The 16,364-nt window shown below is 40.8% G+C and overlaps 1 pseudogene across 1 annotated transcript; it reads right to left on the reverse strand.

Annotated features, from left to right (window-relative positions):
- Positions 1–6,860: 6,860 nt before the first annotated feature.
- On the reverse strand, positions 6,861–7,455 carry LOC308552506 (small ribosomal subunit protein eS8 pseudogene; annotated as a pseudogene). The gene has a single exon. The product of its transcript is annotated as a small ribosomal subunit protein eS8 pseudogene (transcript).
- Between the last annotated feature and the right edge of the window lie 8,909 nt (positions 7,456–16,364).

A 16,364-nucleotide genomic window follows, 5' to 3' on the forward strand; every position in this document is an offset into this window, starting at 1 on the left:
TGACCCCGGCCACTCTCCACCCCTGCTTCCCTCTGAAATACCTCAGTCTGTTGCATGCTTCAATGTCTCTGGATCTTTTTTGTTCATCAGTTTATTTTATTCATTAGATTCCACATATAAGTGGGATCATATGATACTTGTCTTTCTCTGACTGGCTTATTTTGCTTAGCATAATACTTTACAAGTCCATCCATGCTGTCCCAAAGGGTAAGAGTTCCTTCTTCTTTACAGCTGCATAGTATTCCATGGTGTAAATGTACCACATTTTTTTAATCTATTCACTTACTGATGGGCACTTGGACTGTTTCCAGATCTTAGCTATTGTAAATAATACTGCTATGACACTTCTACATGAAATTCCCCATTTGGTTGATGATCTCTTCACTTGTTCTAAACACTGGACCTCACTTCTCTTAGTGTATGTGCCCAGCATGACTAAAAAGGAAAACTTACATTATGGGTACAATAGCTTGTAAATAATTATGCTTTAAATGCAAATATTGCCTATTGTTGCCACTTACTTTATGACTCCTTAAGAACACCAGTTCTATTATTTTCCATATTTCATTACCAGCATTTCTCCTACTGCTTTTCTGCTGTGTATGCATCCTTCAGTTGCTATATGTTACATCTTCTTACATTTCTCATGCCACATGACAGCCTGAGGGAGAGGGTTGGGGTGAAGACTGGGTAGGAGAGGGTATGGCTATCTCTTTATATGCTCTGTGAGAGATACTTGGCCACAATTGTTGATTAACTGCTGTCTCCTTTGAATGTGGAATACATGATACCTCTTTCTCCTTAGTCTTGAGTCCTAGCAATCAACTCCAGGGCAACAGGCAACATCACTCAAGATTTTGTCACAAATACATCACCGTATTTAAGTTTCCCCAAATCCATTTTTCAGTTGGAGAAACTGAAGCTCAGAAAGTTTAAGCAGCTTGTCAAAAGTCACACAAATACTGTAGATTTGACAGTGGTAGATTTGGGACTCAGGTTTAGGTCTGACTGGCTCTAGGCATCCCATATGTTCAATAGCCATGACTCCTAGATTTCCTGTGGTGAAGTCTTGGAAAACTTTTCTATGGATTTTAGTATAATTTATTACATGAGATATTAGAGTACAAAATATGCAAAGACATCCATGCCTGCTCCTATATTTTGGAGGACAGAGCTAAGAGATCAAACAGGGACCCTTGACCCGTGTTCTGCCCCCCCTTTCATTCCACACCTGGATCTGTTCCACACCAGGAGCATCCTCCTGCCATCTCTTGGCCCTGGGTGATCTCAGTAGAATGAGTCTGGCGAAGGGGCCTATGCAAATCCAAGAAGCAGTCTCAGGGCAATTTTGGTAATTCAGAGTCCTGAGTACCTGGAGGAAGGTCTAGAAGGAAGGGGAATGTAGGTAACAAATGATCATGTTCAATGTACCCTTTTTCCCTAGACTGCTCCCTTACAGTGACAGGTACAGCTGGCAGAGGAGCAATGCAGGTCAGGCCAGAGGCTTCAGTGTCTGGGATCAAGGGCAGCACTAAATATGGCTCTGTAGGACACCTGCTTTCAAAAACTAGCACCGCTTGTATAATTAGTAAGCTATCAAAAGTACAACATATTAAACCTGAGCTGAGACTAATTCACCATGTGAAGCACACCTGACTGTATGAGATGTCCTTCCTATGTTTGCTAATACAAATACGTGGCCAGGGAGGGATGGTAACATCAGTGGTTTGGCCTGCTAAAGAGAATAAGTAGTTCTTTAAAAAAAAAAAAAATGTTAGTTGTCAAATGTCTTTAATTAAATGTTTACTCAGCCACTTGTGCTGAACACTGGAGTTATATAAGAAATAATAATGAGAGGATGATATTATTAACAATCTAAAGAAGATAACCTATCATGTACTAGGCACAGGGCACAGTTGCAGATACTGAGGTTACATTTTTAACCAAACAAACCTGATTCTTGCCCTTCTGGAAACTTATAGCATACAGGTATGTATTAGACATTTAAAAATGACTTGTGCACTTAAATAATTACAGTTATGGTAAGTGTACTGAGAAATTCTATGGTGCTATGAAGGTTTATGTTATGGGAAGAATTGTGTTCCCTCAAAATTCATATATTGAAGCCTCAACCCCTAGTACCTCAGAATGGGACTATAGTTGGATATAAGGTATTTAAAAAGGAAATTCAGCTAAAATGAGGTAATTAGGGTGAGCTTTAATTCAATATAACTGGTGTCCTTTTAAGAAGAAGAACTTTGAGCACAGACATGTACAGAGAAAAGACAATGTGAAGATACAGGAGGGAGATGGCCCTCTACAAGCCAAGGAGAGAGGTCTCAGAAGTGGTCAACCCCCTGCCACCTTGCTCTTGAACTTGTAGACTCTGAACTGTGAGAAGGTTATTCTCTGTGGCACTTCATAATGGCTCCCCTAACAAACTAATAAAGTACGTAACAAGGAATCCACATCTAATGAGGGATGGGTAAAATAAGACTTTTTTTGAAGATGATTTCTAAATAGATACACAAAAAAGAAGTGTCTTTACCCAGACATCCAGGGAATTAAATGAAGCGTGGTGGGAGGGGATAGGTAGAATCCTCATAGGGTATGGACACAGCTCATACACTAGGAGAAATCTGAATTATAGGTGAACTGGGGGGAAAAGTCAAGAAAGTTGAACTACTGTGAAAGAGGTGGAATGGCCTTTAAACAGCTATTTGGGTTGGTGTAAGCTGAAGGCAGTAGAGCTGTAGTGGAAAGTTCACTATCCCAATAGGAGCCTTAGTGCTCTTGTTTATGTGTGGGTATTCCTTATAAATTATCATGAGGGTTAAAGTCCTTGTTCTTTGTTCCTTGTTTAAAAAGAAAGAAAGAGAGAAAGGGGGGAAGAGAGGGAAGGAGGGAAGGAAGGAAGGAAGGAAGGAAGGAAGGAAGGAAGGAAGGAAGGAAGGAAGGAAGGAAGGAAGGAAGGAGAAAGAAAAAAGAAAAGTGTAAAAATTTGATTTACTTGATAGATACTCCTAGATAGTTGAAAACTTTTGAATAACTGAGCAGAATATTTTGGTTGTAAATAGTTGTAGTGCCCTAATATTACTTATACAAGAAAATTTAACATCAGAATCAGAATCCAGGAATCCTAGGTCTTGCGTTTTAAGTGTATATTTATCGACACCTAGTGGCAGGATTCTAAATTGTTCTAGCATGTGCTTGAAAATAAATTGTTCACCTCAAGTCATTCTAAATGAATTTACTCATTTGTTTATTCTGCACTGTTCATTGAATTAATATGTGCATCCAGAACTATTTTTGTGTGGAACTCAACTGAACTGAGCTCTATAGCCTTATTTAACTAACACATACAACATGCAAATTTGATCATGTCAATGGCTACCATTTATTGAGAGCTTATTATGTACTAAGCACTGGGCTAGAAAATTTTTTATATATTAGTTCATTTAAATTTGACAACCAAATTCAAAGTTCTTACTCTTTTTATCAAGTGAGGAAACCGAGGCTCAGAGAGGTCAGGTAACTTGCTCAAACTTAGACAGTTAGTTGAAGAACTGCAGGTAATCCTAGCCTGCCTGGCTAGAATATTCATGTTCATTCCACTGTACAATACAGTATCCTAAATAATTCATTTGTTAATTCACTTATTTAACACATATGGACCTGTTTAGTTTATATATTTATTTAAGATATACTTGTGTGTTTGCGTGTGTGTAAAATCACATATTGTATGCCATAGATGGTATTATTAGGTCAGAACTCATATATTTATTCACAAAATATTCACTGGGAACCACTATTTGCCATGCATTATGTGGAGTGCTGATGATACGATACTTGGCAAAAAGATATGATTCTTGTCCTCAGCGTGTTTAGAGCCAATAGAACGGAGGGCCGTTAATCAGATGATCACACTTACAATAATTTATGCATAATTACAATCTGGGATATACATTTTTAGGAATGACAGCTCAAGTATGTATGTACTTAAGAATCTAAATGCTCTTAAGAGTTCAGAAAGGGTTTCCCAACGATGTGCTGCTTCAGCTGAGACCTGAGGGTGAGTATGACTTAAACATGTGTGTGTTTAGAGGGGGTAGCGGCAGGGGTGAGGGGCAGGGGGAGGAGTGTTTCGGACCGTGGGGACAGCTGTGGGGGAGAAAGGAGAACCGCACAGTCAGGGAAGGAAGAGGTAGTGAGGGGTCAGATGTGCCTGGGTAAGTAGAGAAGTATGTAGAGAAGAAGGAAGGTCTTGCTACAGCCTTGCCGGTGAGGCAATGTGCTTCCTCCAATGTCCTGGCACAGGAACGCTCCATCTGCACCTACAAAGGGAATTTGTTACTACAAAGGGAATCCCTCCCCCAGTGCCAGGAGAAAGAAAGTATAGACCTCAGGCAACCTCTCCTCTGTGCGTATGGTCCTTACTGATGCTGAACAGTTGGCCATATGCGGACTCGATTCTTGTACACCCTCTGGGTTGAAAGCGGGGCCTTTCATGGGTGGCTCTAGTCCATGGCACATTTTATTCTTGCCCATGTGGCCCCTTTCTATCTGCTCCTGTGTACAGAACCCCAAACCATCACTCCTCTTATCTCTCCCCTCTGTCTTTCCTTCTCTACTACTGTCTGGGGGGAGTATTTTCTAAGTGCTCCCCCAAAGCTAAGAAAAAGAAAAGCTCAGTGTCTTTATGTCAGAAGGACACCTGTCTTCTCTCTCCTTTCTTCCTTGTCACATTTTTCTCCAGATGCCCTGGGTGTGACTCCACATTGAGAAGAGAGGAAGATGAATGTGAATTACTAGGAAAGAAACAAACAGATACTGTGAGGCATCTCAAAATAGTATCCCTCCATCTCTCCTGGAAAAATTGCTTCCTTGCAAAATATTACTTAGTTCTCTAGATATTCAGCTTTCAGAGAAAGTGAGAAAGGGTCTTGAATATATGTCTCCAAGACACTATCTTCTCCCCTCAAAGAACATAAGACAGTGTGAGTGGTGTTCCCCACAAGTTCTCCAACGGTCAGGTGAGTGAACCTAAAAGCTCTTGGAGGATAGTTACTGTTAAGGAAAGAAGTTCCAAATCTAAAGAACCGTTTAAAGAGCTTATTTGAGCCAAGGCTTGAAAGCCATACCCAGAAGCAAAATCTCAAATGGTTGAGAAAATGCTCCCAGGGAGAGCAGTTGTGAAGTTTATTTTATACTTTAGAATCAAAGGGGGAAATGTAAGAAATGTTACATGAAATCCATCAGCGGCAGATTAAGGAGGTAGAGAGAGTAAAGTGTGAAATCTCTAGATTGGATAAAAAATGAAATGGAAAGATACACATTCTTTTTACATTGGTGAGTGCAAGATAGTTAATATTTAACCTACATAGTTTACAGAGGTAAGGAGGTAAAAGATAACAATTAGGAAAGTTGGGGTTGTTTTGATACCAGGGTGTTTATCTCCAGAGGGCTGGAGAAGAGATCATTCTGACATTTTATGTTACCCTAGGTGCACAAAAACAATGGATAGGGCTCACTGAAGTTGAAGATTAATCTATCATATAGGCTTTAGGATGTGACTTCCCATTATAACCTGCTCAGTTAGGAATTTTTATAATCAGAACACCTCATGTGGTTACTTTCAGCTGTTGAGCTAGTATCAGGCCTGCCAGGCAGCCCCTTTTCGTTCACGTTGCTTATTTCCCCAGACCTATTGCTGTGGTTGAAAGCCCTCTCCCAGAGTCGGTTTTCCTCATTCCTTAGAGTCTCAGTTTTCCCTGCTTTGTCTCACAGATTGGAGCTTCTGCAGTGGGGCTTGAGATCTGGCCCCTAGGTAGACACATGGCACCTCTTTACAGATCACACCCTATCCCCATACCTTACTGAGTTTGATAATTACTTGGTGCATTATAGTGAAAGCTTCCTGCGTTCTCCCCAGAAAGCTGTTTGTTTCCTTGTTCAACTCTCTCAATGAGAATAGTTTTCCTAAATCTTTCTGTGCATGAAAATCCATCCCCACTCTAGTCAATTTCTTAAATTGATCAGGTCAGTTTTCTTCTTTCACCTTGACTCTCCCATTACATTTTAGATAGGGGGTGGGATTCCCTCCAACAGCTCTTTAGCTCTGATCCAGAAGTTCTCCATCTAGAGCTATACTCTGTTCTCTCCTTGTAGGACCTGAGACTTTACCCCTGACATCACAGCATGGCCTACTGTGGTTTGCAGTGTCAGAGCTTAGAAAGTTTAATTTCTAGAACACATTTTTTTTTTTGAAGCAAACTGAACATTGAAAAATATGCCCACACATTACTCCTCTGTCACCCACTTTGATACAGAGATCAGGAGCAAACCAGGCTCTCCTTGAATGGTAAAAATGAGAAAATCTCGTGGCATCATTCTGGTGTCATCATGGGAATATACTAGGAGACCCAGGTGCGAAGGAGGAAGCATCTACATGTCTGCTAGAATTTGCTTTTAACAACCGACTTAGTTCATCATTGAAATTTCCTGGCTCTCTGGTTCCAAGGATTCACGATATGTGCACAACTATCTTCTTTTTGCAGTGAATAGGTTCTAAGCCTGGTAAAGACTCTGAGAACAGAATCTTGAACTGGAGATGGAGACGTGGGACTTGTATTTGGAATTGATTGACAATTACTGCAATTTGGGCACAAAATATTGACCTGGATTTACCTAAAGCTCTCTTCCTGGACAGATTACCAAAATCAGGAAGCAGTATTTACAGTTTCTTTTTTACTTTTCTTGTCCTAAATCTTGAACTTCTTCTTTGTTTTTTACAATAAACACCTGTATTACATGAGCTAAGAGGGAGGAAGGTTTATTTGCCTTTTCAGGCCTGATTTTTCTCAGCTAGAATTCCAGCTCCTTGTCCTCAAGCACATAGCCACCTGTGTGGCCACAATGGCCTGGTCTTGGACCAGGGCACACAGAAGCTTACCTGCTGCAACTGCTCCTCTAGAAGACTGCTGCTTTGGGCATTCTTTTTTCTTTCATTATATTTCTTCTAAATATTCTTTGATTGTGTTTTGTTTAAAGTATCTTCTTCCTCAGGAGTTAGCTTGGCCCCCTTCTTGTGGCCCAGGGGCAGTGTCCAGTGGGACTCATGTCACTTTGGTAGGGTGTGCTGTCGATGGGCACAATGCAATTCTTTCCTAGGGTCTTGGTGCAGACCAGTTTGCAGTTGGGTGCACTGTAGACAGCATCAGTAACCCTTGCTTTACAAGTACAACACCCTGAGCCCCAGGAAAAGTTGCCCACATCCAACTTCAAGTCACAATACTTCTTGTTTCCTCCCTGCACATGACTGTGTGTATATGCAGTGGGGGCCAATCTTAGTGTTGGCAGCAGGGTGCTCAGCTCATATTTTTGCTTCTTGGGGTAGGACTTTCTCTTGCCCCAAGTCTTTTGGCACTTCTGCCTGTTGTCCCAAGAGATGCTCATGGCTTGGCCCTGGCTGGAAAGCATCTTGAACTTCTAAATACAGCACTCCACTAATGGCTTCTGAATTCTTCCAGTCTTCAGTGAAAATTTTAGGTTCTTTGTGCCTAACCTCACTCTTCTACCTTCTCTCTTTATCTTCTCCATCAGTTCATCATCAGCTCACTCTGATACCTCCCTCTCTCATATCCTTAACCTATGAGGGCAGATTTGGCTAGTTGCTCCCTGAATATCTGTACTCTGCTCATTTCTGAGCCCCAAACAAATTTAAATCAGAAGTGTGCCCAGCTAACAGATTATACTTTATAGCATCCCTTCCAGTCAGATATAGATATGCGAGTACATTCTAGCCAGTAGGATTAAGTCAAAGTTTTTGGTAAGGATTTTCAGGGAAGCTTCTTTAAAAAATGTCATGCTGCTAAGAAAAATCTGATATTCCTTTCTCTCTTTCCTTCTTTCCATGTTAGAATGTAGATGCCATGTCTGGGTGTCCAGTGGTTATATTAGACAGGAGGTGACTTTGAGGATAGAAACCACATGGATTTGATGGTGAAACAGAAAGATAGGGGAAGACTCTGCAGAGATAACTTAGCAGTCCTGGACTTCATATACCTGGATTTATTTTACATGAGGAAGAATTAAATTTCTTCCTTGGTATACAGCTCATATTTCTAGTATCTGTTTCAAGCTATGAACAAAATTCTTAACTCATATACTGAGAGGGTGGAAAGTGATCTAATGCAGTGTAGGTGATTTACCTCCATGGGTAAGGAGAGGCACCTCAAGCTCTTGCTTACAGAACTATAGAGATTCGCTTCTTACTCTCAGAAATATATTCTGTCCCTTTGGAATCCTAGATTTTCCTGATCTCCTCCCTGGGGATAATTTTACTCTCCTGAATATGGTGTTTTCAGGAAGGTGAACCTGAATTTCTGTATCACATACTGGAATTACATAAGCTACTACAATGACTCTCTGCCATTGTTATTTTGAATCTAATTAAGCATTGCCATGTATACATGCATATGAATTGTTATTATGCTATAATTCAATAGGTACCCCACATACTTTTGTGTGATAGAAGGTTTTTAGGCCAGGAAAATTAACCTGAGAAGAGGCCAGTATGTCCACCATTGAGAAAAATCCCAAATGGTGAAAGCTATTGACCTGCCCATGCTCCTTCTTGGACTGAAAGTGAGCATTGGGAAGGCATCGTAGAATCAATGAAGGACAAGACAGGGGCTTCATGGGAGGTGGCAGAACAGTAGGAATCAAACCCAGTTGTACTTTACTTTTTTCCTTCTTTGAACTGAATGCCCCTGCTTTACTCTGATAACTGAGAAGTCAGTCAAATCTCCTATGGAAGCCACCAAACCCAAAGAAAGCATTTCTTACCCTTTGATTTAAGGATACAAACACTGATACTTTTCCAGATGGAATGATTTCTCCTTGTTAAGACACCATATGCCCAGTTTTTTCACAGAGGTTTGGCAGAATCGGCTATCACTGGGAGGCAACTTCAAGCCTGCAATTCCCAACACAGCAGGCACCTCAGGGAGTCGAAACTTGTGTTCCTTCAGAGTTCTGCCAAGAATAATTATGTCACTAAACAGTCTAACACTTCAAAGTAATTCATGCTCCTCAATGATCTTTTCTGTTAGGCAACAAACCCTGACAGTGGTCAAAAAAATAGGAGCATTCTTTTAGGATTGAGAGAATCCCACAGGATGTATATGTAAGCAGTTTGTTTTCCTTTTGTTTGGCTCTCATCAGTCACGCATATGTGATAACATCCACTTCCCAGGATCAGACTTGATAATTGTTTGGTCTCTAAAACACTGTCCAAATTTACTTGCCTCAGGGTACAGTGTACTGGTCTCTGTCAGTGAAATTCTTCCATGTAGGCAGGTCTCAATATGTCTGTTTTTAGTATCCTTTGATTAGGATCCCACTAGTCTTCGATTTCAAGCAATGCAATCTTTTTGAGTTCTAGCTCGAAACTGGCAAATCGATATTCTTCTGCCTTCTGTTGGCCAGAGCAACTCACAAGGCAAATCCAGATTCCATGAATGGGGAAGTAGACTCTTAAAAGAAAACGTTTTGTATATGTTATTGATTTTGGAGAGAGAGAGAAACATCGATGTGAGAGAAACATCCACCGGCTGCCTTCTGCATGCGCTCCAACCAGGGATCAAGCCCACAGCCTAGGTATATGCCCTGACCAGGAATCGAGCTGGACCTTTCGGTCTATGAGATGACACTCCAACCAACTGAGCAACCCAGCCAGGGTGGGGGAGTAGCCTTTTGATGGGAAGAGGTTCAAAGTTCCACTGTAAAGGGCATGAAACAAGCAGGCGCAAACAACTGTGCCTGCCGTCAGTCTGCCCAGTGAGTAGCAGGCCGCCGAGGGAGCAGGTGGGACGTGCCCTTATTCCAGCACAGCAGGTCAGGAGACATTCCCAGAGGATGTGACTTATCTGAATCATCATTGTCCTTGAAAGAGTGAAAATAAAAGTCAAGGGAGGGGCAGGCACTTCAAGGCAGAAGGAGCGACCTAAGCAGGAAGGAAGTCAAGACACAATACTTGAGAATTATATTGGTGGAGGGCAAACGAAGGAGACAATCCCCAAACAGGTTTCTAAAACACAATTAGTTTTTTGTGCAATTTGGAAATTTTCTATTCCTTCCATCAAAGGAAATTTCCTTCTTCTCTGATTATTTTGTTACCTAATTTGGCTAAAAAGTTGAAGTTTTTTCGTTTTCCTTTGTGCACAGGAATAGGAAAGCACACCCTGAAAGAATGTTATTTTGGATGTTCACTATACATGGAAATGTCTTCTTGACAGAGTTGTTTTTACAGCTATGTTTTCAAGGACTAATGAACACTTCTCATCCTGAGATAGCCCCGAAGGGGACCATTTAGGATGAATGACATGTGGATAGATGGCTGTCAATCAATCTGTCTAAAAAGCAATTCTCTGAATGTCAGAGGATGGTGAGGAAGACCAGAGGGATTTGAAAAGAGAAAGTATGATTTCTAAGACATTAATATATATTTTTAAATACTCAATATCATGAGAGGGAGGTAAAAGAAAATTACAACAGTTGTTAACTCAGAACTAAAGGACAAATGTGCAATAAAGAAATCAATGAAAAGATTAGTCTGGATGAGATTTCAAAAAACCACTCAATTCCCATTGTATTTCTATTGATTTTTTAAGTTATATGATATTGCACAATTTAAAATGATCTTGGTTTTCATAACTGCATACAAAATATTAAATTTTGTTATGTAATGAAATATTGGCTCCAAACCAGATTAATTTGTCATTTTTTTATGAATGACAGCCATGGGTTCGGAAGACATATGTGCCAGAACTGGAATATTTTCATAATGATAGGAAGATATTGTTTTTGTTGTTGTTTTTGATAATTCTTTTTAGGGTTTTAGCCTTCCATGTCTAGCGTTTCCTCCTCCCGGCTGTCCTCACCTATGTCTCTGGCATACCACTAGTATGTCTCTGAGAGTACTTCAAGTTTATTATTCCCTAGATGAAGCTTTTTCTGTCTCTGCAACACCTTTCCACCTAAGCTGGTAAAACCAAACAGTTTCATGTGCAAACACTAAAGCTGGTACTAGTGTCTAAGATCTGTTATCACAACACATTGCACTTATTGTCTCTCTTCATTATTAGACTGCTTTTTTCAAAGGTAAAGTATATGTTTTCTTAATCTTTGTGATTTTTCGTCCTATAATGATGACATAGCAGCTGCCTGATACATACCCCTGGAAGTAACTAACCTATGAGTGAGTGGCTTTCAACAGCAAATGCAGCTTTGAAAGAGATGTATTTGTTTTCATACCAAATAAATAAATAAATAAAACATATTAACTTAGATGTCTTTTCATTTATTGTTTATAAAGCCATTTCACATTCCTTATCATTCAATTGATACTTACGATAACTACATCATCCTCAATTTGAAAGTAAGAACGCGCAGGTTCACAGTAGGTTATGTGGCTCCATAAAAGAAAAGGTAAATATTCAGCCATAGCCACACACTCCATAGTGCACACTGTGGAGGAAAATAGCCACTAAAATGGGATGGCAGTTCTGCACTTCACTTTTTGTAACATAAAGTTCGGGTCATTTCGGGGGTTGGATTCACTTTTCTTATGTATAAATAAAAGAAGTAGACAATATGACCCCTGAGGGCCCTTTAATTCTGACTTATGAAACCTCCTCGCTCACATACTCATTAAAACTCTGCATCTGGGCACCACATTGTATGACCACTAGATGGCGATGCAGCTTAACCCAGTGCCCAGGCTGCAACCCCCGCGTCCCAGGAAACTGCACTCAGGGCAACTTCCCACAGTCAGAAGTTTTTGAAAGATAGATGTCTACTATAATTGAGAATTCATCACCTCCCTATCAAATGTGACTTCCTGAATTTTCCCTGTGGAGAAAGTGTTTTAGGATGCCAGCCATTCATAAACGCAAGCCAGAGGAAGAATCAACTTGAGGCCAGTGCTAGAGCGCAGGTAAGAAGGATGTCATGTAAATGACTGCAAAAAAGTACAATATCCAGGTCAAACTTACCGTAAAAATTTAAAAATCCAGGACTGTGGATCCTCATCAGACTCTAAACTTTATTACTGCACACACCAGGTTTGTCCATTGTAGAATTCTCAAGAAATACACAGCAAACAAATAAATGTACTGAGTATCTGCTAGGAGTAAATAGATGTGACAGTGACTAAGGAAGAGATAGTCACTCTTGTGTTAGAGTTCACAATCAGAATCATATATTTAGTATGCATTTACTGGACACCTTCTGTGCCAGGCTCTGTGCTAGGTCTCAGGAAAATAGTAGTAATAATGGTTACTATTATTTATTGATTGTTAACTGCCAGGGACTATGCTCAGCACTCTAATACTTAACTCCTTAAATCCTTATGACAACACTACATAGTAAGGATTACTAACCTCCTTTTACAGATAATAGAAAGGAGGCTCGGAGAGATTAAGGAAAATGCTAAGGTCACTACCAAGGTCACTGACTCCTGTTTTTACAATAATGGAAAGACAAGGAGCATACAAATGAGAGAAGAGAGGTACATGCCAGCAAACATAGCAAATATTATTCCGGACGGTAACTAGAAATGCAGTTGGAAACTTTCAGGTCACAATACTTATCCTTGCCTTGATTCTTTAAAATCACTTACACTGGTTCAGAATAGGAAAAAGAGCAGGATTTCTGATTTAAAAAATTTTTTTAAAAATATCTTTATTGATTTAAGAGAGAGGAAAGGAGAGGGAGAGAGAGACAGAAACATCAATGATGAGAGAGTCATTGATCGAGCCTGTAACCCGGGCATGTGTCCTGACCAGGAATCGAACCCCGATCGCCTGGATCCCAGGTCCATGCTCAACCGCTGAGCCACGTCCAGCCGGGCAGGATTTCTGATTTGTCTCACATTAGCTGTTGTCTACAAATTTCTCATGGATGTGTGGTTTAGGCTGTCTCACTTGGAGATCCTAACCCAGAAAATGTTACTACCCCAGTTGAAACCATTACTACTGTGCCTGAATCCTGGGAAATATTCTTTTATTGGCAAGACTTATCCAACCTATTCAGAAGCTAGAGAAAAGGCAAAGAGACAAGTTCCCAAAAGTGATATAAGACTCCCTCATCCCAGGTTTATTTGGATCTGTGTTAAAACATAGATATTTTTTAAAGTTTGTATTTCTTCTACCATGTTGTGTAGATTACTTTTAAGGCTAGTCTCAATTTAAATGCTTCCTTTTGTTGATACATATATATGTGTGTATATGTATATACATACATACATACAGGGTTGGGCAAAAATAGGTTTATAGTAGTTTATATGGAAAATAATATAATAATTAATATATAATAATACAAGAATAAACTCTGTGTTTCACTTACAACTGTAAACCTACCCCCCACCCCCTTGTATATTCCTATGTTCCTAAGCTGAATGAGACAATTCTGGAAACAAGAAGGAAGAAAACAAAAGAAGTCACTTTGCCCATGACTTATAATATAAAGTTGACTGAGAGTCCCATAACATGAAACATTAAAGAATTAAAAACACATCATATTTTTTTTATCACAAGCTAAAATGAGAGAAACAAATCCAATCAAACAACCTCCACCCACAAAAGGTGGAACTTTTTATATGTACACTGGGAGAAGAGATTGTTTATAAGAGTATGTCTCTATCTCCAAGGCAAATTTTTTCAAATGACCTCAAAGTAGAGAACATTAAACCAAGGGGCAGAGGTTGGGCAGAGCAAAGAGCCAGTGTCTAGGAGACAAACATTCTTGGAGATTGTAAATGTTCAATTTTGACTTTGCTCGTTGACTTAAAGTCTATTGTGGAAGAGACTGCCAATGATCTCTCAGTATTTCTTCCTCCTTTATTCCTTTTAGTAATAAAAGCCTTCATTCAGCCTTGTCACTGAACCCCCCACCTCCCAAAGGAATGGGAATGCAAGTAATGTGCCCAGCTTCCACATCACCCTCCTTCCTTGGGCACAGGGACTGAAGAGAAGTGTCGGTTGGCGGCTGCCCGCAGTCCTCCACAAATCATCTCTGCTTATGAGAGTGACTTAAATACTATTTCTTTACAACATCTGATGTGTTTCTCAGTCTTGGCAGAGTGGTGTTATGCAGGAGGTGTCCTGTAGGCTGAGTGGCACAATTTCCCTGGTCACCTGAGTGAGAACTCCAGGTGTGTCCTTTGTGTGGTTGGTGTGTGCCATTCTGTTGTAATTGAGCCTTGATCACTGTCAGCACCTCAGTGGGTGGGATTGACCCTCAGCTGACTGGCTGTGAGGACTGGCTGTAACTGTGGCAGACAAGATGTTATCTGGGGGTTGTTTCCATGGAGCAGGATTAGCTATAGCATGGCTCTGGTGCTTGTCAAGTTCATCCATTGGGTGTTTTGTTTGTGGCATTAATAGGATGGTGCTCTGGTGTGGTCTGAATCTGGCCATCAAGTGTGTTTGTTCTGGGACCTCCCCAGAGGGGCTTTGGTGCAGGCCAAGGCGAGCCTCTGCTTGTGCCCTCCACAGGGCCACCTGGTAGGAGCTACAAAATGATCTGCAGGTGTTAGCTGCATGTGCTGGGCTTGGAGACACCTGGGAGTAGTTATGCTATGACCGAGATGGGCTGCCACTAGTACCAATCTTGGGGCCATTTAGCAAGAGGTACAAGGAATGCCGAGGCTAGCTGCTGCTTGTTTGAGGTTTGTGGAACTTTGATAGATTTTAGGAAAGTCCATAGCTTGTGCCTAGGTCAGTCACTTCTTGGATTAGCTTCTGAAAAATGTTCCTGCCAGGCACATGAATTCGGTGGGGTGGGTTCTCAGAGAATCACCAGGGTAGGGTGAGAATGGTGTTAGCTAGGTTAATGGAGACTCATATTTGGCTCCTGCCTGTGCCTGCAGGCTGGGTGGGGAGAGGGCTCAACAAAGCACCAATGGTGCCTACTGATACTTTAGTTCTGGAGATACCTGCCCCTTCAGCCTTCTCTCTGAAGCCAGACAATTCATTTCCTCCTCAAATGTCCCTGGTGCTTTTTGAGCAGCTGTCCCTTCTCTGGAGCTTGGGGCAAGTGTTCGTCAGCAAGTGAGTCTGTGCTCAGGCCCTTTAGGAGGATGCTTGGGTCTACAGAAGCCCTCCATCTCTCCGGGACTGAGTCCTTGCTGATTTTTACAGCCGGCTGTTGTGGGGACTCTTTCCCCCTGCACTAGTATTCCAGGCTGTGGATGGGGCTGGGACCCCCCTCCTCAGTGGGTACCTCCACAATCAGGATATCCTCCCTGGTTCTTAACTGCCACATGGGTGTGGGGCCAGCCCATTTTGCATATCTGTCCCTCTTACCAGTCTCAAAGTGACTTCTTCCTTATATCTTTAATTATAGAAGTTCTGTTCAGCTAGTCTTTAGGTGATTCTCAAAGGTGGTTGTTCTATAACTTAGTCGTAATTTTGATGTGGTTGAGGAAAGGCAAGCATAGTGTTTACATACTCTGACGTCTTGTCCAGAAGTCAAGTCAGGGTATGCAAATATTATCTATTAGATAAATATTTTCTGCTTTCATTAGCATTATAAATATAAAGGTACTTTTCTTTGGGGATGTTAATAGATAAAATTAGCTCCTTTTGCTTGACATTCCTATTACTTATCAACTAACAATGATTTAAAACAGAGCTGGAAATTGAGTATCATAAATGCCTTTGCTAATCCCCACCCTACACCAAGCTCTCTCCAATTCCTCTCTCAGCTAGTAGACCGATTATTTCATACTAAGTCTCTACTTCTTCTCAAAATCTTCCTCAACCCATTCTCTGGGCAGCTGTATTTACTAACAGAATCAGCACAGAATAGGAGAGTAAACCTATCTGGCTTAAGGTGGGCTCAGGAGTTTTTACACTCAAAAGGGACACCTAAAAGACACAAGTGACTGAAGAGATCAAATTTCCCAGCATGCAAGAAGGCAGATGTGAAGGAAAGTATTTCATCATCTTTGCAAAGACAGCCAAAGGCTTCCACCTCTTCCAACTGACAAGGACAAGGGCAGGTCTATGTTTGTTTTCTCATTACTTCCATCTATTTGAGTTCCAAAATTTTGCGATTTCACAGCAGTTTTCTTGGATTAGAAAACTAACAGCAGCGTCCTCACTCTAAGTTGATAAGTAATGATATTTGAGAGAAAATGTTCAAGAATAACTACCAATGAGGATTTTGTAATTATTCTTCTCAACTTTAGGTGTGGCAAAGTACGGCATTCCACCAATGTAAGGCACTCCCATATTTATTCCCAGAAGAAATGGAAAATTAATCTTTGAAAAGTAAAGAACCATCATCATTCTTTGCAT

Source organism: Miniopterus schreibersii, assembly GCF_964146895.1.
Source record: "Miniopterus schreibersii genome assembly, chromosome: 2".
Taxonomy (NCBI): domain Eukaryota; kingdom Metazoa; phylum Chordata; class Mammalia; order Chiroptera; family Miniopteridae; genus Miniopterus; species Miniopterus schreibersii.